The 21,231-nt window shown below is 40.5% G+C and overlaps 1 protein-coding gene across 1 annotated transcript in view; it reads right to left on the bottom strand.

Annotated features, from left to right (window-relative positions):
• ccl25b (chemokine (C-C motif) ligand 25b) overlaps nucleotides 1-13,965 on the bottom strand; it is a 54,541-nt gene extending 40,576 nt beyond the window's left edge. The window contains exon 1 of the mRNA XM_039767034.1: nucleotides 13,827-13,965. The gene's annotated coding sequence lies outside the window, so the exon portion shown is untranslated. The remainder of the gene's footprint in view (nucleotides 1-13,826) is intronic.
• Nucleotides 13,966-21,231: the final 7,266 nt, after the last annotated feature.

Genomic DNA, 21,231 nt, shown 5'->3' on the forward strand with positions numbered 1-21,231 from the left:
TGCCTTGTTCTCAGGTAATGATTCAGTTTTCAAATGAAATGAGTGAGAATCATAAGCCTTGTTCTCAGGTAATGATTCATGTCATGAATCAAGCAGATGAGAATTATGTTTTTTGTCCTTGGGGAAAAGATGCAGTTCACAGACCAAATGAACGAGAAACATGTGCCTTGTTCTCGGGTAATGACTCAGTTTGTGACTCAAATGAGTGAGAATCATACACCTCATCCTCAGGTAATGATTCAGTTCATGAATCAAGAGGTAGAGAATTATGTTCCTTGTTCTTGGGAAAAGTTTCAGTTGACAAATCAAAAACAGAAACGCATGCCTCGTTTTCGGGTAATGATTTAGTTCCTGAAACAAATGAACAAGAATCGTGTGACTCATTCTCGAGTAATGATTAATTTCGAACTGTGAATTATACATACCTGGTGCAGTCAATGAGCCATTATAATATTTGTGCTAAAGAAATTTGGATGCAAATAGAATTAAAAATTAATATACAAAGGGACATGAATGTGTTAGTTTAAATTATGTTTATTGTGAGGGACAGCTCTCATTCTTACTCGGCCAGGATGCCCTAGAGGTAGAGGAACAGGGGAGTGACAGCTGACACAGGGCTTTGTCTCCCCAGGATGCTAGATGGCAGCGATCCCAACCTTGAGTCCCCACATGGGTTGTCCAGGTGGCATGCTGGGTATTGTAGTCCTGGGTGACAGCCATATTGGGTCCCGGTGGGGGCGGCCAGGGGGAGCTGTGGGATTTCGGAGTCCCTAATCCATTGGGGTCCAACCTCACCCAGGCGTGCTTCGGAGTTTCAGCGTAATGTCACTAGAAACACTCCTGGGGATTAGTTATAAGAAGCTGCCAGCCTCACATCAAGGAGCCAAAGTTGGGTGGAAGGTGGATGAAGCTTGCAAGGAGGTGTAAAGTAGGCATCGGAAGAGTAACTTAGAAAGAGAGAGAGAGGAGAGAGAGAAGGGAGAAAAAGAATTATTGTGTGCTACTGTGCTTATTGCAGTTATGGCTGTGGTGGGAAACACTTGATTCAAAGAGTTTCCCACAATAAAAGACTCTTTGTGCCTTTTAACTTGAGTCCGTGCCTGCTTATGCTGGGTGTTTAGGGAGCTGGAGTGCCCCCTGGTGCCCACATTATATATTATCTTTAAATAAAAAGTCCAACAACAATTTGTACAAAACAAACAATAAAAACATTCTGTTGTACTTGTGTGATGAATGAGTGAATCATCGGTGACTGAATTCTTATTTGCCAGAAAATGATTACATTCAGACATTAAAGAACCATAAGTGAAGTGAGTGGGAATCATGAATTCGGCAGCGGCACTTACACACATGCTTTTTAACAATGCAAAATGAAAATGCTGACAACATCACGCATGCAAGTCAGCACTCCCAATGGGCTCGGCTGAATCCGCTCGTTTGTAATCGCAAATCGATTCACATGATGACGACTCATTTCTCGCCTAGCACCCTGTGCTGCCAGGATGGGCTGCAGCTTCCTACGATTCTGAATTTGGATGAGGTGGGCTATTGAACCTACCCTCCAAGTGATGAGACGGCTTGGTGGCAAACAGTCAGACGTTTTCTTCTTGAAGCATATTGAAGCATTTATCGGCTGTCTGGATTTCAGGGAGACCCCTCAAGAGTGCGGGATGACATGTTATTATTGCCGCCTGGAGTGAAGTCAGTGAGCGGCTTGTCTCCAATAATGCACGCCATCCTTTTATCAAAATGGGGGCCGACTGCCAGGCCCCTTCCACGCTGTGACTGATGTGGTTTTTCTAGTCTCGAGTTTGCAGTCCCCCTTATTGCCCCCGGTTTCATGTCAAACCACTTTGCTGTCACCTCAGACAGATTTGGCCCATTTGCCCGTCCCGTCACCCCTAAGGAGGATTTGTTTTTTTTTTGGTATGTGATGTCTGCTACTTAACAATACACACTGTTTGATTTATGGTAAATGGTGGCCAAAGCCAGAAAAGGATTAACAGTAGGAGGTTATGTTGATCAGCACCCTCCAGGTAATGTCTGGAAATGAGGTAAATGGGTTTGGGTGCCAAGGGCCCCAGCCGGGACGCCTCTACGTCGGAAGGACCAGGAGAAGGAGTGTTTCTGGAGCATTGCCTCTCCTGAAGCACTAGAGGGCAGCCCCCCTGGAGTGTGGTGGTACCATGGGTCCAGAGCATGGAAGCTCAACCCTGTTGGGGCCCATGGCCACCGACAGGGGGCGCCTAGAGAGCTCCTGAACACTTAATTGCAAAACTTCCACCACACCCGGAAGTGCTGCTGGAAATGGATCAGCTGACACTACTCTGGGAGCAAAAGCCGGATGGAGGAGTGGAGGTGGAAGAGCAAGAGAAGAGAAGAGCAAGAGAAGAGAAGAGAAGAGAAGGGTGGTCCACAGTGTATTGTCATAAAGTGCGGAACACAAATCAAGGGACGCCATGTTTGAGCTCTGAGGTTGGCATCCGCAGATTTTGCACACCTAGTCTGGTGGCTCTGAGGCTAGAGATCTGCACTGGCAATCAGAAGGTTGCCGGTTTGAATCCCGTAAATGCCAATTTGGATCCTGCTCTGTTGGGCCCTTGAGCAAGGCCCTTAACCTGCAATTGCTGAGCGCTGTGAGAAAAGTGCTATGTAAATGCAAAGAATTATAGTCTTATAAGTCTCACCGACACCCACCTCAAATGTATTGAGATTCAGCAACTGACAAAAGTGATGGCAGCCTAATAAAATGAAGTAATAAACGGCAGCAGTGCTACTGGTGTATGAATACAGAGACTGATGCATTTTAAGAACAGCAGGAAAGCTGAGAGCACAATATAATGAAGGTAATTCCAGCCAAAGTCCGATCGCATACAGGCGGGAACACTGAAGAAAAATGTAACTTGATTTGTCAGAGAGGTAGTGTAGTTGCCCCCCTTTGCCACACCTGACTCAGGCCCACCCTCTGAGATGTTTTATTTACTGGTATTGGATTCCATCCCGAAGATGGAAATGAAACACAAGGGGATTCTTGTAAAATGATCCCATCCTCTTCTGTGGCCAGGTTCAAAGTGACCTGATCTGCAATCCCCTCACCATCTGCCAGCACTTCTTCTGATCAGCAGTAACACATCAGCAGACCCCCAGTTATGACTTTCTATATGGGATATCACAGCAACTTGTTATTCTTTATCACTTCTAAGCTGAACTAGTCTTTTAAAGGACTTTGAGGAGAACATATCATCATTGAGATAAACTTTCTGACGATAAAAGACACTGGCTTCCTGTCTCATATTAAATACCCCTTCAAAATTCACCTGCCGCATTTCTTAAACTTCCAGCTGTGCTACCCATCTAAGACAAGTTGAAATCTAAATAACCAATGTAGACCTCAGTGTTAACATTTGCAGTGCACCATCTTTTGGAATATGCTTGGTAATACATAAACTAATAAAATGCATTGCATGTGTCATTCCAACATATGGTGCATCACAAACATTTGTAGTAATAAAAAACATTGCATGTGTCGTTCCAAAAGATGGTGCATCACAAACATTTGTAGTAATAAAAAAATATTGCATTTCCCATTTCAGGAGAGGGTGATTAACAAACATTTGTAATAATAAAATGTGTTTTTCATTTGTCACTCCAACAGATGGTGCATGAAAAGCAGTTATAGAAATAAAAAAAAATGCATTTGTCATTCCAACAGATGGTGCTTTACAGACATTTGTAGTAATAAAATACATTGCATGTGTCATTCCAACAGTTGGCTCATCACCAACATTTGTAGTAATAAAATGTATTTCTACAAATGTTTGTGATGAGCCATTTGTTGGAATGACACATGCAATGCATAAGTCTCTGTTATATGCTGTTTGGTATGGAATTTGTAAAAGCAGTATTAATGATTGTGATGCACTGAGGTTCGCTCTCTTGTTCAGCTCTATGGTGTTTTGAATTTAGGGTTTTGCCATTTTGTGAATACTTTTTCTTTTTGATTTTTTATTACTTACTATTTTTGCAGATGGGCTATTTCCTTATTTAATAATTTTGTAAATATAAAGGCATACTTTTCATTATTCTGGGCCAGGAGTTTTATGGTTCCTTTCTACCAGCTTTAAGTTTTTGAATTTTTAAAAGCTTTCCACAATTTGTGTGGGGCGTGTGCAGGTCAGATGTTTGCTTGGTGTAAGGCTCCCCATAATAGAAACTCTCTGTGGAGCTTTGATGCCTACTTCTAGAAGTAAAGTCTCTCTTTGAGTTTTGTGAGCTGTCAAGATTTCTAAGCTATTGCCAAAATTCTAATGCTATTCTGAATGCAAAAATAAAAACGACCAACTAATTAAACAATGGGAAATTGTCGGGAACAAAGACTTGAAGCCACAAAGGCCCGCAGGACTGAGCATGAAACCACTGTGCTAAATAAACATCACAATATTGAAACCATACACCTGTGTAATAACTCACTAATCACGTTCCTCAGACAGATGACGACCCCAGCAGTACTGGCTGCAAAATGGAAAGCCAGCCCTGAAAGTGGTGCCAGGACATTGCAGGGCATCTCAAACATACAGTTTCACATGGGGCCCATTTAGAGTCACCAAATGTGGCCTAGTGATTTGAAAGGAAAACTGGAGTTCCTGGAAGAAACCCTACATGGATACAGGGAAAATAAGCAAATTCTACACAGACAGAATTCATGTGAGTATTCAAACAGAAAACCTGAGACAGAATAGGCGTTTTAATGAAAAAAAGGATTTGTATTAGGAATTAAGAATATGTATATATAATGTTCTGGAATGTATCCCGAAACAAGTCCACAATCAAATGTTATTAGATATGAGATAGGCAATGAATAATAAGGAGCTATATTAAAATGAGCTAAACTAATCAAATAGAAATCACACAGTAATATTACATTAGCCAGAAACATCACAGGACATTTGGATAGATAGATAGATAGATAGATAGATAGATAGATAGATAGATAGATAGATAGATAGATAGATAGATAGATAGATAGATAGATAGATAGATAAGAAAGGAACTATATGATAGATAGATAGATAGATAGATAAGAAAGGAACTATATGATAGATAGATAGATAGATAGATAGATAGATAGATAGATAGATAGATAGATAGATCTTATTCTGAGTCCATTATGAGAAGTTGTATAAAGTACAGGGCTGTAGGATTTACAGTATCAGAATTTACAGTATCTTATGAAATAGTGACATATTGAGAAATTACATACACACCTTCATATACAAAACACTGATGCAGTATTCATAATATTTGAATGATGTATTGGGCACAAATGCAACATTATTTTAGATGTACCAGTCAGAAGTACCAAAATGGAAAAAATATCAAACAGGAAATGAGCAAACACAAAATTTATTAAAACTTAAGTCATGAAAGTAGGCATCTAAAAAATGATATGATTTATCAAGTATATGAACTGGACTGCTCCAATAAAATGAAAAATTAGTTTACCATACTGTTAAGAGCTTGAGAGTTCCTGAGCATTTAAGTCCCAAATAGTTTTAAAAATGCCCATTAGAGGGGGAAATACTATAAAAAAAAAACATGCCTGTAACACAGACGGCCATGTAGAATCTTTATAAGTAGAAAGATAAAAATAATAATTCTTTGCATTTATATAGCGCTTTTCTCACTACTCAAAGCGCTCAGCAATTGTAGGTTAAGTTCCTTGCTCAAGGGCCCAACAGAGCAAAGTCCCATTTTGGCATCGATTGCCAGTGTAGATTCCTAGCCTCAGAGCCAGAACTCCTCACAAATACTCTGTAGCACACAAATTAACTCCAAGGAGCCCCAAAGCAAAAGGAGTTTTATAAATAATGGAGACAGTCTGACAGTAAACAAGTCCCAATCACAGTGTTAAAGAATATCCAAAAACAAACAGAGCATAGATGTCATAAAACACAGTACCACACAAATCATATGACATCCTCACATATCTCACAACTCCCAAGTGCTTTTCTCCCACCTTTACAGGGCAGAGGGCAGTCCCTTGAGGTGATAGGCAGGTGGCCCCGCCTCTTCCAGAACCGCCCACAAAACATAAGGCACATAACAAAGGTATGAAGACAAATACATAAAATACAAAGACAAACACAAATCACAAACTAAAGCGACATCAACATATACAAACAAATTTAAAATGTACAACGAAGGCATAAAAAAAACAGAACTGCCAGATAGAGGAGGAACCCTGGTTACAATTTAGCACATACAAATTATGCAGAGCTCCACAGGAATTTTTAAATTTAATCACTTCATAAAAATCAAACAGCAGGATTTATGAAAGATTAGAGCTAACCACAATGCAAGTTTGGATTAGATCAGTGATTCTCAAAGGGTTTCAGACCGAGGACCACTTTGGCAGAATTGAAGAAGAGATGGGTGACTTCCCAGGGCCAACAGCCCTTTTATAAAGTACATACTTTAATTTAATTACATAAAATATTGCATGCATTTATTTTGTGAAAAATCCTTGCATACATTCCAATCTAAAATTGCTGGATTTGTGCTTCAAAGTCTCAGATTTCAGCCAATGATCCTGACTAAGCCCTCAGCCTAGGAGATACTGCAAAGGCAGGCAGGCTGACAACACTGATGAGCAGATACAGGCGTGCATTGTGAGCTGAATGGGATTAGGGGCTGTGTCTTTGCCAAGTTGGGCCCTACGAGGAAACATGGAGGTTAATTCAAGACAAATTTGTTGGGCACGACAGACAGAGAGACTGAGATTAGAGAGCAGGAAACAGGAATGGAGTCTGAAGAGACAGAGAGGAGAGGTTGGGAGCGTGGATTGACAGAGCGTTGACGCACCTACCAGGGTTAATTCTGGAGCATGCAACTAGGGTTAACACGAAGGGTTAATTATGGAGCATAGAATTGGGTTATGGTTAATGTGAAGGGTTAATTCTGGAGCACTCAAGTAGGGTTAATGAAAAGGGTTAATGCAGAATTTCAGCCCTGGATTTTCTGTTTTTATTGGAAAATTATTTTGTGAGATATTCTAACTTTGGAGTGACAGGAAGCTAAAAATGAAAAAACAAAAAATGTTTCCCTATTATTATACAATAGCTGCCAAATACTTCAGTCTTCTTGAGGAAATAAAATTGAAAATGGAGCTGTACTTACTATGTGGTGCACACAGTCTGGAAGCATCCATTTTCACTACCTTCACTTCACTGTATGCCAGTCTCTCCAGTCTGCCTAATAGTAGCATGCCTAGTTTCCAACGGCTGTTAAAACGTACTTGTGCTTTACAAAAATGGCCGCGTATTTATGTACTACTAATAGGATGTCAGGCGGCACGGTGGCGCAGTGGTAGCATTGCTGCCTCGCAGTTCGGAGACCTGGGTTCGCTTCCCGGGTCCTCCCTGCGTGGAGTTTGCATGTTCTCCCCGTGTCTGCGTGGGTTTCCTCCGGGTGCTCCGGTTTCCTCCCACAATCCAAAGACATGCAGGTTAGGTGGATTGGTGATTCAAAATTGGTCCTAGTGTGTGCTTGGTGTGTTTGTGTGTGTCCTGTGGTGGGTTGGCACCCTGCCCAGGATTGGTTCCTGCCTTGTGGCCTGTGTTGGCTGGGATTGGCTCCAGCAGACCCCCGTGACCCTGTATTCGGATTCAGCGGGTTAGAAAATGGATGGATGGATAATAGGATGTCAGGGCCAAAAGGGTTAATATGAAGGGTTAATTCTGGAGCACTCAAGTAGGGTTAATGCGAAGGGTTAACACTAAATTGGGTTATGGTTAATGCGAAGGGTTAATTCTGAACCTCCTGGATTGGGACCCGAGTGCAGCAGGTGACCCCTCAGTGCCACACTGGAACAGTGTGAGGTTTTTAACGGTGACTGGAGTGCCAATCCTGCCACCAAACCCCACATTTTTACTAAAAGTTGGGGGACCTGCTTGTCTGAAGGATGGAATAGAAAAATGGAAACTGTAAGCCAAAAAAATCCCAAGGTGAGCTCCAGAGTGGTTGTTTAGTGCCATCCTCAATGGCGGAGCATTTGATAATTGTAAATAAATGTTAAATAAATACAATACATATGTCAATTAAGTCAGCACATAACAGACTATGTGTATCTGGGTGGTTTAAACACAACACACACTGAAGTGTAATGAAGGAGCAGCTTATAACAAGAAATTTCCTTGATAAAAGAATTGCCGAAAGTTTATACATCGTGCATAAAAAGTGTGTGACAAACCCCCAAGGCTCGTCAAAATTCAAGATGCTAGAAACACTTTGTGAAGCGGTAAAACTGAGGGCCCGGATGAACCTCCAACAGAATTTTACCAAAAGGGCTCTGCTAAATTATCAATGCTAGACATGTTGGAGGAAGCTAGAGAAGCTAATATGTCACCCCAACCTCTTCACCAGATCAGGTCCCTGCTGGTGGTCATGAAAATAATTAGGGGAACAGGACAACCAGTCACACTTTATGAAGATATTTCACATTGCTTTAAGAAAATTCTACAATCTGCAAAAAATCAATACAGTTTCTTTGTTAGTTGTGGTGATTGTGGTTTGGAGGTCAATGTTATTGTATATGGTGTACCACAAGGATCTGCGCTGGGCCTGCTGTTACTTTCAACCTACAGGCTCCTGTGAGGCTGGCTAATGTCAAAACACAAGATGAACTGCCACAGCTCCGCAGGTAACATGCAGCTTTACGTACCTACAGCACCTGAAGTCCCTGATGCTCTGGGCTTTCTGGTCCAATGTTTGCCTTGCATTTCTGAGTTGATGAGTAGCAATTTCCTCAAGCAGAATAAGGAGAAAACTGAACTTTTTACTCATTGAAGCCTTCACATTAAAACTCAAGGCACAAGTAGCGGATTTAGGTGTAATCATTGACACTGAACTGAACTTCAAACCTAATATTAAGTATATTACCGTATTATTATTTTTCATTTAAGGAACATTGCAAAAGTTAGACCTCTGATAACACTCCAAAATACTGAGAAAATAATTCACACTTTTGTTTTATTTTCCATAGATTACTATAACGCATTTCTACCCTATAAAGACATCAATAGTTAGTTCAAAATGCAGTAGCAAGAATCTCAACCAGAAAAAGCAAATCTTAGCACATCACCCCAGTCTTAGCGTCGTTACATTGGTCACCTGTATCTTTCAGAATTGACTTTAAAATACTATGAAAGGCATGTAAGGCTTTAAATAAACTTTCTCCTTTTTATATTTTGGAGTGCCTGTCCACTTACATTCTAACTTGTAACCTTAAGTAAGGCAGTCTTTTACAGTTATGAACCAAAAATATTAAGATGCTTTACCGATAAAAATATGCCAGGAAAACACGGTGGATCACATGAAAAAAAAAAAAACTCCTAAAAACCCACTTTTTTCATTTGACATTTTCATTGCTACATTTTAGTTCTACTCTTAATACATTAGAAATGCATAGAATTATCATACTCCTTAATAAATCTGCAATCATTATTAATCCTTCCTTTTCTCTGTTTTTTTTTTCAATTTCTTCTTTGGTGACGTTCCTGTCACCTGATCAAAGTCCTGTGCAGCTGCCTATGATGCTTAAATGTAAGAGGATAACCCAGCTAGTCACAAGACCCCCCACATCAAATACTCTCAAATGAATTCTAAAAAATGATAAAGAATGACTTTGGAATATTCATGTTAATTTGAATGCCCAGTGGGGGGCTAAGCAGCTGAACGTTCTTTTGGCCTTGAAACCCTCCAATTTTTAACTAGACTTTTTTTTTGGTCACCGTGGCTACTGTATTTGATTATCATTTAATATCTTAAAAAAAAAAAAAAAACAATTCTATATTTAAGGATGGGTGGCATGGTGGCGCATTGGGTAGTGCTGCTGCCTTGCAGAAGGAAACCCTTTGCTTCCCAGGTCCTTCCTGCATGGAGTTTGCATGTTCTCCCCGTGTCTGCGTGGGTTTCCTCCCACTGTCCAAAGACATGCAGACTAGGTGCATTGGCAATCCTAAATTGTCCTGTGTGTGTGCCCTGCGGTGGACTGGCACCCTTACAGGGATTTGTTTCCTGCCTTGCGCCCTGTGCTGGCTCCAGCAGACCCCGTGACCCTGTGGTCAGGATCTAGTGGGCTGGATAATGGGTGGATGATATATATAAAATCCTAAGCCTAAAAGTGCAACGATTTTATGTGACTTTTTTGTAACGCTTTAAATCGGGCTTATTTTAAAACCTACATATATATGTTTGGTATCATTCTTTTCAGAATTTATCGAACTTTAATGTGATGTTGTTAGATTTTCAGATTCTTATTCTGTTTTTAAATTAAAACTAAAAATTATCAAGAACTCACGTCCCATGAGACAAGACTTTGTGCCAAAAGATTTAACCACTCCCAAATATATTTTTTTTCTGAGAGCTCATGGGTATCCATTAACTAATAAACTTTACTAACTTAAAGTGGGCGTCTGTGCGGATGGATAAGTGGAAGTGTGAACCGAAGAATGTGGATCTCTTACGCACAGTGGGTATGTATGACTCTTGATCTCAAATAACCAAATTTTTAATGTGTGCAGTGCCTCCCAGTCGGTCATTCGTGCTACTTTTTTTTCATTCCCGGCTATTCCCATCAATACAACTAATTTGCGCTGCGCCATGAGCGCAGGCGCAATGCGCAAACCTATCATCTGCACCGACACAGAGTAAAGGCTCAAAGCTGACCTGGATGGAACACCACATACACACACATACGTTCACTTAAACGCACACTTTAAAGTCTAGAATAAACCAAAGAGCACGGAGTCTGATTGCAACAGGAAGCCATTCTGTCAGGCACCCCAAAAGCCACTTCAAAGGAGATTTTCTTTTCCCTTATGACGTATCCTGTGACATAGGCAAGGTAAGAGCTGTCATCGGATGGCACATGCAAAAACTCAACACTTACTAACACGTGTTAGTTATCGATCATCCAACAAAGTGCCAAGTAATGCGTATGCTTGTGATGCCCTGTTTTCTAGAAATGTGCTGTCTGCTATTAAATCTAGTGCGAAGATGGCTTCCTAATAATATAAATATTTTAAACAGGTCTAATGGCATACCGGATTGTTATTAACTTTAAAATAGCCCGATTTGATGTGTGCTCGTGCGCGCTCATTCACTGGCGTCCTGTCTGGTTGCCTGCTGCTGCCGCGTCTGCCGTAATGTTAGATTTTTTAACTTGGCCATAAAAAAAAAAGAAAAGAAAGATTATGGGTAGGAATATGGAGAGCCTGAAATGGAATTTGACTTTAAATAGATAATCTTATTGACGGGTAAATATAAACGGAGCTCGAAAGAGACACCATGCCATTCGATTGTAGCATCCGTAATGTATAGATTAAGAGAGATTACCTCAAACACATGCATCAGGTTATGATGGGAGGTCTGTTTTGAAAAGCGGGTCTCATTTACAGTCGCCAGTAAACCTAACACGTTTTGGGAAAGCAAAATACCCCTCTTGGGACAAAGACAGATCTATCTATCTATCTATCTATCTATCTATCTATCTATCTATCTATCTATCTATCTATCTATCTATCTATTATATAGTGGCTTTCATATCTATCTATCTATCTATCTATCTATCTATCTATCTATCTATCTATCTATCTATTATATAGTGGCTTTCATATCTATCTATCTATCTATCTATCTATCTATCTATCTATCTATCTATCTATCTATCTATCTATCTATCTATCATATAGTGCTTTCATATCTATCTATCTATTGTATTTTATTCCGACTTATTCTAATTGACATCTTTTGTATTGTCAATGATGCGTATTTTATCTTTTTTTAAATTTTGAATTTTTGTGAAGCATTTAAGTATGGGAACATCCATCCATCCATTATCCAACCCGTTATATCCTAACTACAGGGTCACAGGAGTCTGCTGGAGCCAGTCCCAGCCAACATAGTGATAAAAGGCAGGAAACAAACCCCAGGCCGGGCGCCAGTCCACCGCAGAGTATGGGAACAGCACTATAAAATGTATTATCAGATGTCTCATCTCTTAAAAATAGTGGACATATTCTGAAAAAGTGAAAGACTGATGAACATTATACAGCAGCCACGCAGTCCTGAAAACGTCGATTTACGGAGTGAGAACAAATCGACCCTGCAGGATTAAACGTGAAGGACAAACACCATGGGCCATGGGATCAGTCCGGAGCACCCTTAGGAAACTCATACGGACACATGGAGAACAAGTATCTCCACGTAGGGATGACCCGGGATATGCACCACTCCAGGTCCCGTGGACAAAATAGAAAAGTTTAAGGTATATAGGATATAGCAGGACACAAGCTGATAAAAAAAACCTGAACTTACCCAGTGTTATGGTATACAGTGAGGATCCTTTTCAAATCAGGAACGTACTGAGATTTCACAAATCTGTTATCATCTGTTCAGGATAATTTTTGGAGCATGTTATGGATCTAAATAATGAAATGATCTTTCTGGAACCTTCATATGGGTAATTATTTGGGGAATCACAAATGGTACCCCTTTGGCATCTCCCTAAAGAGCCACTTTGCCACCTTTATTTTTGACAATTTGTGGGGCACACTCCTAAAAGTAAAGGAGCCAAGTTGGTTCTTTAGACAGATGTCATAGGGGAATCATTTGTTGTTCCCAAAAGAACCGTCCACATTGAAAGTTCAGGTAATAGCATTTATTTATGTAGTACATAGTCATGAATAGAAGCTAAGAGGTTTGTGTAATGCCAGCAGGTTACTGGTTTTAAAGGACTTTTAATGCACAGGATAACACTGGCTTTTGATATCTTGCTAGAAACAGAAATCAACCTTAGACACAGAGCGTCTGTCCATCTGTGGGCACACTCACTTCTTTGGCATCATGACATGTTTGCATGAAAAGGTATTAATATTTCGGGAAAAAAACTGTCAAAATGTTTCTTGGACAAATAATTGAAGTTTCCATGTATTTGATTTCAAATCAGTTAAAACAGTCCATTATGCAATCAAGATATCTGTTTTGTCCGAACATTTTGAAAGTTCAAATAACCAATTTAACGTGCAAAGAAACCTTGCCCGAATAAAATGGTTCCTTGTTCAAAGAAGTGTTCTGAGGGGAACCATATAGCCCAGAAGAATGCCATTAAGGACCCGTTAACGTGTAGATCGCGGAGCTCTCACGAAGACTCGGAAACAAACGCGCACGTGGAGGCGCAGAAGCGGTAGGGAATCATGCGCGTTCATTCGATCGCAAAGGCAGCGAATCATGCGCGTTCATTCAGCCCCAGATCCATATTTCTGGAGCGCCTGCGTGGGGCAGACATAAACATGTTCGCACGCCCACGTGTTGGAAGACACAAGCGTCTTTCAAATAGTCATTAAGTTCCCGAATCCGCGGATTGCGGTATCAGTGTGGGGCTGTCACCAAAGACATAACTCAACCTTAGAGTGGGGCGTCTGTGGGCACACTCCCTCCGCCTGTGTCCGTCTGTGGGCACACTATTCCGCGTCTGTCCGTCAGCGCGCACACTTATTCACACACTCCCTTAGTTTTGGGTTAAACAGAGTCCGGATTGAAGTTTTCAACATTTGAACTTTGGGAGAAAAGACATGTCCGCGGAGGGAAATCAATTGCACGCACACTTGTTAAAACGTTAAACAGCATACAGTGTATTATCCACGTTACAAACACTCGCGCGAACAGGTACACGAATTAACCCAGCAGCAATCTGCGCTCCTTTTTCACTCAGCATGCATTAACGCGCTCGCTCGCTGCTTTCCACTCTTATCATCTAAGATACTTACAGCGACCTCCTTATCGGTGGATCTGTGGGGATTAAGTTGAAAGCAGCCAAACGTAAGTTTTGCAGTTTTGCAGAGCACGCGCTTCGTCTTATAGTTTTACTCGACTCGCCCCCCGAGGGCTCCACCCCCTGTATGCAACCCTAGCCCCCTTCTGCAACTAAGCATTTTCAGGTGCCGTTCCCCTCGACCTCCCAGAAATTGTTTGGAATCAAGACTGTAATAAAAGAAATATTAATTTTTAATAAAAAAATACAGTCCCCATAACAAACAACTGAAACCTTCGTTTTTTACAGCATTTCGATTCAGTTAAAATCATTTCTAAAATGCAATTTCAGTTTTGCAAAATAATTCATTTAGGATCGGTTTATTTTTGTATTGAGCTTTTCTCTGAGTGCGGGCGCAGTGTGCTGTGACAAGTTCTCAGGTAAAATATAAATATAAGCTTTACAAATGACTAAATACAGAAGACACACATTTGTTTAAACGCCCAAGTAGTCTGCAACTCATTAATATAAATGGAAGCCAACAATATCTGTCCATTAATTTAAATTGTATTTGAATTTCATCCAAACAATCCATCAATCACACTGTTACAAGTACTGGTTCCTATGGCATTTTATGGTTATTTGCTGGGTTTCCTGGTTCCTTGTTGAGCTATTGCTTGAGAAACGTTCATTCTGGGACGGGTTCTTTGCATATGATTTTATCCTTTTGTGCTTTGAAAAACACCCTAATATGTAGAAAAAATGAAATCTTTAATGTATGGTAGGCAAACTAGCGGGATCCTAATACTAACAGATTAAAAAAAACTGAACTTAGCCTGAGTTATTGTAAGCAGTGAGAGTCCGTTTGGAACCCACTGGTATGTCGCAAATCTGTATCTATTCGTGGTTATTTAATGTATGGAGCCTGATGCCGATCTAAATAAATAAAGGATCTGGATAAAGATTTCTGGAATCTTCATTATTGGTGGGGTCTTTTGAGAAACGAAAATGGTTCCCCTGTGGAATCGTTATAAAGAACCGCTCTGGCCACTTTATTTTTAAGAGTGCATGCATTTTCTAAACCCGTTTATCCGGAGTAGGGGCACGAGGAAGCCGGAGCCCATGCCAGCAAGTACAGGGCACAAGGCAAGAAAAATCACTGGGCACGAGAGGAGTCCATCACAGGGTGAACACAGAGACGCAGCGTGTCTTTGGACTGTGCGAGGAAAACGAAGCACCAGGAGGGGATGTGCGCATCCATAATAAACGCCATGCAATTCAACGCGTTAGACTTACTGAGTTCACAGTTACAACGGGCTGCACCATGAAAATTAAAAATACTGTATTTCACATTAGATTTTAAGTGGCATTTTTCAGTGTTGTGCGCTTTTGTGGAGTTCGAATTTCAGCCAGGGTGCTATCAATGCGCAGTTTGCATGATTACCGGTCGGTCTTCGTTGCCCATGCCTCAGACGTGTATGCCAGCTGCGCGCATGTAGCCCCATGCCAGTCTTTGAGCTTCTTCGCTCTCTGCAGCGGATTGGCGGAGCCGCAGTTGTCCGGCGTTGTTTCATTTCGTCAGTGCATACTGGAAGCGGATTGTTAACGCGGGATCTGTGGCGGCATGAAGCCCAACGCCTTCCAGCCGAAAAAATATTAAGCAAGAAAATGACACACAAGAAAAAGTCATGGGATTTAAATCAAAAGATCATAGTGCGACTTTACTGGATGGCAGGAGCTCATTCATAATAACAAAATGTCACATCGATTTAAATGATCGATGATGCTTGAATTTATTGTAGGTTCTCACTTAACATTTTTTGGTTTTAGTCGAAAAGCACTGTGGCTGTATTACTTATCATCATCATCAATTTTCCAAACTTATCCAGAACAGGGAGCCTATCCCAGCATTCATAAGGTGCAAAGCAGGGTCATCAACACTTGGACAAGGCACCACTACATTTAGAATAAATAAACAAATTGAGCAGCAGATACTACAGTTTTCAAATTGCAGGTACAAAGGTAATCATTCATTATTATTATTATTATTTTAAACACTAGACAACTGAAATGCGGAGCCCGAGCTCATATAGGAAAAATTGAGCTCCTGATAGGAACAAAGCCTGGAGTGGACGCCATTCTCACATTTACACGCGTATATTTTATTAAGTTTTCCTAAGCTGTAAATTGCAGGTCAGGATTCTGCCAATCCTTACAATGAGACTGCGCCAATCGTAGCAGTGACACTCTCAAATACACACCTGGCTATGCAGTTTACACTGGTAATTAACCTTAATGGAATAAACCGAAGCGGACATTGGAGAAAAATAGCAAAGTGGACACGGCGACATCTGGACGGGCATTTAAACCAGTAATAATTAGATTCTGAATGTGTGAGCCATCGGCGCTGACCACTGCGGCACTCTGCAGCCTGCAGTCTCAGGAGTCGAACCGGAACGGATCGACTGAAATACTTGGCGTGCCCGCTCGTCAGATGTAAATGTTATTTCAAAAATTATATCATAACTGTGACCGTTTGTTCGTGGGCACGAAAAATCACAAGCATGTGAATAACTCGTTTCTGTATTAATAATACAGCTCGCAGTGTTTGATTCTTGCTAACCTACAGTCTTTGTGAAGTTTGGAGGAGCTGCACTAAATTGTCCATGTGGACTTTTCTAGGGTGTACACAACCTCACACACATGTAAATAATGAGGACAGACTTGGATGTCACCTTAGTTGGTGACAACGAAACAACCCGACGGGCGACAGGGTGTCCGCATTTGGAAGAGTTTACCTACATGTTGGGGGATGGGACCGCCGTTCTATACAACTGGTCGCTGATCGAAGCTTTCGTGATCGGGTATCGGGTATCGCTGCGCGGATTTAAAATCCAAGCGTGCACGCGTGTTTTTCTGTAATATACAGATTAAAAAGATATATGTGAAAGGCACTATATAAAAATAAAGAATAACATACAGATATGAAAGATGCATTGTAATAGATAGATAGATAGATAGATAGATAGATAGATAGATAGATAGATAGATAGATAGATAGAAAATGCACTATATAAATACAAATGATGACATATATAAAAAAAAAACAATGTTCTATGTTATTCTAAATATTCAGTATATTGATATATTGTAGATAGGAAAAGCAGTATATAAAACAACCAATGACATGTAGAGATACAGGAAAGGTTCAATGAAATAGACAATGAAAGGTACTATGTAAATATAAAAAGTGACATAAGAATGACATACATAATTCAATCTTCTATAAGATTTAGATATGAAGGGCATACTTACAGATAGACAAGAAAGGCACTATACAAAATAAAGTATGTCATATGAGAGAGATAGATAGATAGATAACTGTCTTTGTCCCAAGATTGATAGATATGAAAGGCGCTATATGATAGATAGATAGATAGATAGATAGATAGATAGATAGATAGATAATGCACTATATGATAGATAGATAGATAGATAGATAGATAGATAGATAGATAGATAGATAGATAGATAGATAGAACTGTCTTTGTCCCAAGAGGGGTATTTTGCTTTCCCAAAACGTGTTAGGTTTACTGGCGACTGTAAATGTGACCCGCTTTTGATCAAAATACTACTACTACTAAAATAATAATAATAATAATAAAACTATAACGTTGTTAAAAGTTATAGTTCGTTTAATGCATTGTGAGAACAAAATCGTTGTCTGTATAAAATGCTAAACGTGAGCATTTTTTTATACCTGTGATTATTACCTGATAAATAATGTTAGATTTATTTTTTCGAAACATATCATCAGTAAGCAAAAAAAAAAAAAAAAGACACTGTTGCATTGCTTTTCCCGAACGCTCGTAGAGTGTACATCACTGCGTCAGACACTATAAATACTGCACACATTAAATGATTTTCCCCGCGTTTAAATATTGTGTATATTATCAAGATTTAGTATCCAGATTACTTACATAAACAGTACATGCATCACACTGAATATGTACTGTATCTACAGTAATTTTAATATAATTAGTTCAAACCAAGTCTAAATCTACATAATTTAATATACACACTATACCTAAGGCGTCGTCTGAGGCGCTGATGAGTCTGACTGTTTAATATTCTTTCTTCTACACCTCGGATTCCAGTCCGCTATGAAGAGCTCGTCTCTCATTCTCAACGGAGACGACAAGGGAACGCTAAAGAATTTTAAATCGGTCTGTTTCAGAGTGAATTCCGCTATTGCGTTTAGCGCGAAGTCTTCTGCACTTAGTCAACACCACAGCGTTTAGAGCCCGAGCAACGCAAAGCGCAGCACACCTCAGCTCCAAAGTGTACTGAAATCAGCAGTCGGCAAACCGATAGTGGGGGCCAGCGCACAAAAATACACAAGAAGTTAGTGGCGCTGATGGAGCTTCGCGAAATGAAAACATTAAAACATGGTTGTGTTTTCATTCCTAAGAAATTCTTTTTAAATTTCATTTTCATGTTTTGTATTAATTTGCAAATTATATTTCTTCATTTTTTATTCATCATCGTCATTTTTTGTTGTTATCTATCTATCTATCTATCTATCTATCTATCTATCTAATCTATTATATAGTGCCTTTCACATCTATCTATCTAATGTAGTGCCTTTCAGTATCTATCTAGCTATCTATTATATAGTGCCTTTCACATCCATCTATCTATTATATAGTGCCTTTCACATCTATCAATTATATAGTGCCTTTCACATCTATCTATCTATCTATCTATGACATAATGCCTTTTCTTTAAATCATATGTAGCACCTTGCATACTTATCTATTTATATCACAATAAAGTGTGCAGAAGGTGTGTATATACTTTGGAAATCTTCCATCTATATCTGTATGATTCTTTAATTTATTTGTTATTTATGATGTTGATATGATATTAAATTGTAATTCTTTTATGTAACTGTAACATCAAAGAGTGGCCATTCCTCTTTTATAAACTCTTCATACCATAACAAAAACAAGGCTTTATTTATTTATTTGTTTGTTTTTCTTCTTCTTTACAGAAACCCAGAAGCCTCGTGGCAGCGTTCAGTCTGCCCACACCCACAAATTGCCCCCATCCCCCTGGCTGACCCTCAGCTCAAAACTGCCACCTGCGTCTTGTCAGTATGTGACTCTCAGGCTTCATGGTGTCTCAGTCGAGTTTTGTTTGTCCTGATTTCCTTCACTGGTCACTTGATGATTAACAGCCCTGGTGGCGCGAGTGCCACCTGTAAGGTTACGCCAGCAGTCTGTGGGCTGCACTGCCAACTTACGGCTCAGGACCCCTGGGTTCCTGCTCTCTGTGGTGGGCTCTTGCGTGTTTCCCCCTGTCCGTGTGCCTTTTCGATGACCCCATCCCAGGTCATACTGAAGTACACACGTTAGGTTGAGTGGTCACTCTACGCAGGCCCAGCATGGTCACCTCTACACTTGTGCCTAATGTTGCGCATTCCAGTTTTAATTTTCCTGACCGTTTTTAAATTATAAACAGCAGTGAGACCGTAACGCATCCCAAACAAGAAAAGCAATCCGACCACAAGAACTCCCACTCCATTTAAAACTGCTCTCGAACCCCCCGCTATCAAATTCAAACCACAAAACCACAGAAACGTCTCCTTTCACAAGCTGAGCAATGTTGATGTTGCAAGTGGAAACTGAGCAAGCGGGAGTTGTGTAACGTTTTCCTTGATCTCTCATTCCATCTGTTTCTCGTCCCCTAGAAGCCAATTGTTTTCCAAGGAACTTTGGGTGCAAGGCATGAGACCAGCCGTAGATGTGGATTGCAATAATTTTGCTTTATCCATTTTTTTTAAACCACTCATTTTCTAGCCATTTTCCAGATGTTTTTTAAACACACAGTAGTGCAGCCCCCAATTTAAAAGCCAAATGTGGACCCCTCTGATCTTTCCAATTTTAGACCACTTTCTAAATTACCCTTCCTGTCTGAAGTGTTGGAGAAAGCTGTCCTCTTCTCAACTTGCAGGCATTTTTGGATCAGCAGGGTGTTTATGAGGTGTTATCGTCTGGCTGTAAAGCCCTTCATAGCACTGGAAAGTATGTCATGATCCCCCACAGTATGCGGTCTAAAAGAATACCAAAAACAACGTGAAAGGTTTGGGGGTCCACCCCATATACTTGAAATAAGGGATGGTGGGGAGCAGGTCTTTACAAACAGGAGCTCAAAACAGAACTGAGAGGAAACAAAATTGCTGCCACAGATATACAGTGGAACCTCGGGTCACGAACGTCTCAGAACGCGTACAAATCAGGTTCCGACCAAAAAGTATTGAAGGTGCCACTCTTGCCTGGATTAGATCAGATGTTACAGTCAGAACTGCCACCACTGCTGTGAGGAATGCAAAGGTCCTCCACTTCTGTCTGTCTTGGGTGAATTTCTGTAGGGTGCTCCATCTGTGGTTCATGGTCTTCAGTTCTTCTGATGAATTCTTCGGCCTGCCTCTCATATATTTGTCTTCTGGGGTCAAGTGGGGAGATGTTCTGGTGATGAGGTCTTGCACTTCTCTAATAATTCATCCAATCCATATGCATCTTCTTCTGATGGTGATGGTCTCCATACTCTCCTGCTTGGATCCCATGAGCAGCTCCTGATTTAAGATAGTTCATGGCCAGACCACCAGGCTACTGGTGAAGAATCTGGACAGTTTGTAAATGTTTCCTTCCGTCATCCACCAGCATTCTGATCGATACAAAAGTGTGGACCTGACACAGTAATCTGGTAAAGCCTTGTTTGGTGTTGATATTGTACTGAGATGGCCTCCACACATTGTTTAGCATCCCAAAGGCATGTCAAGCTTTGTTCAGCCTTCTCTTGATGTCACCTCCTGCTTCTCCATCACATCTGACAATACTGAGTAGGTAGTTATATAGGTCCTCTCCAGTTGGTTGGTGTGGGATTTGAGATGTTAAATGGCACGGCTTCCAATTGTATCAGCCGACCCACTCACCCGGAACAGCAGCTACAGCACCAAGACCCGTGTCCTGGAAAGCTGAGGAACATTGTACTTCTTCTAAATAAACTTCACTGATCGACGGTTAAATATTCATAAAGCAAATAGTTTATGAAATAATAATGTGTATGTATACTACATAAAAAATTAAAGGAACACTTTTTAATGAGAGTATAGCATCAAGTCAGTGGAACTTGTGGGCTGTTGGTCTGGTCAGTTAAGTAGCAGAGGGGCTTGTTCATCAGTGTCAGCTGATTTGGTGCACTAGAGGGGCAACAATGAGACGACCCCCAAAACAGGAATGAATGGTTTAACAGGTGGAGGGAGGCCACTGACATTTTTCTCTCCTCATCTTTTCGGACTGGTTTTTCACTTGTGTTGCATTTGGCTATGGTCAGTGTCACTATTGGTAGCATGAGGC

Source organism: Polypterus senegalus, chromosome 10, assembly GCF_016835505.1.
Source record: "Polypterus senegalus isolate Bchr_013 chromosome 10, ASM1683550v1, whole genome shotgun sequence".
Lineage (NCBI taxonomy): Eukaryota > Metazoa > Chordata > Cladistia > Polypteriformes > Polypteridae > Polypterus > Polypterus senegalus.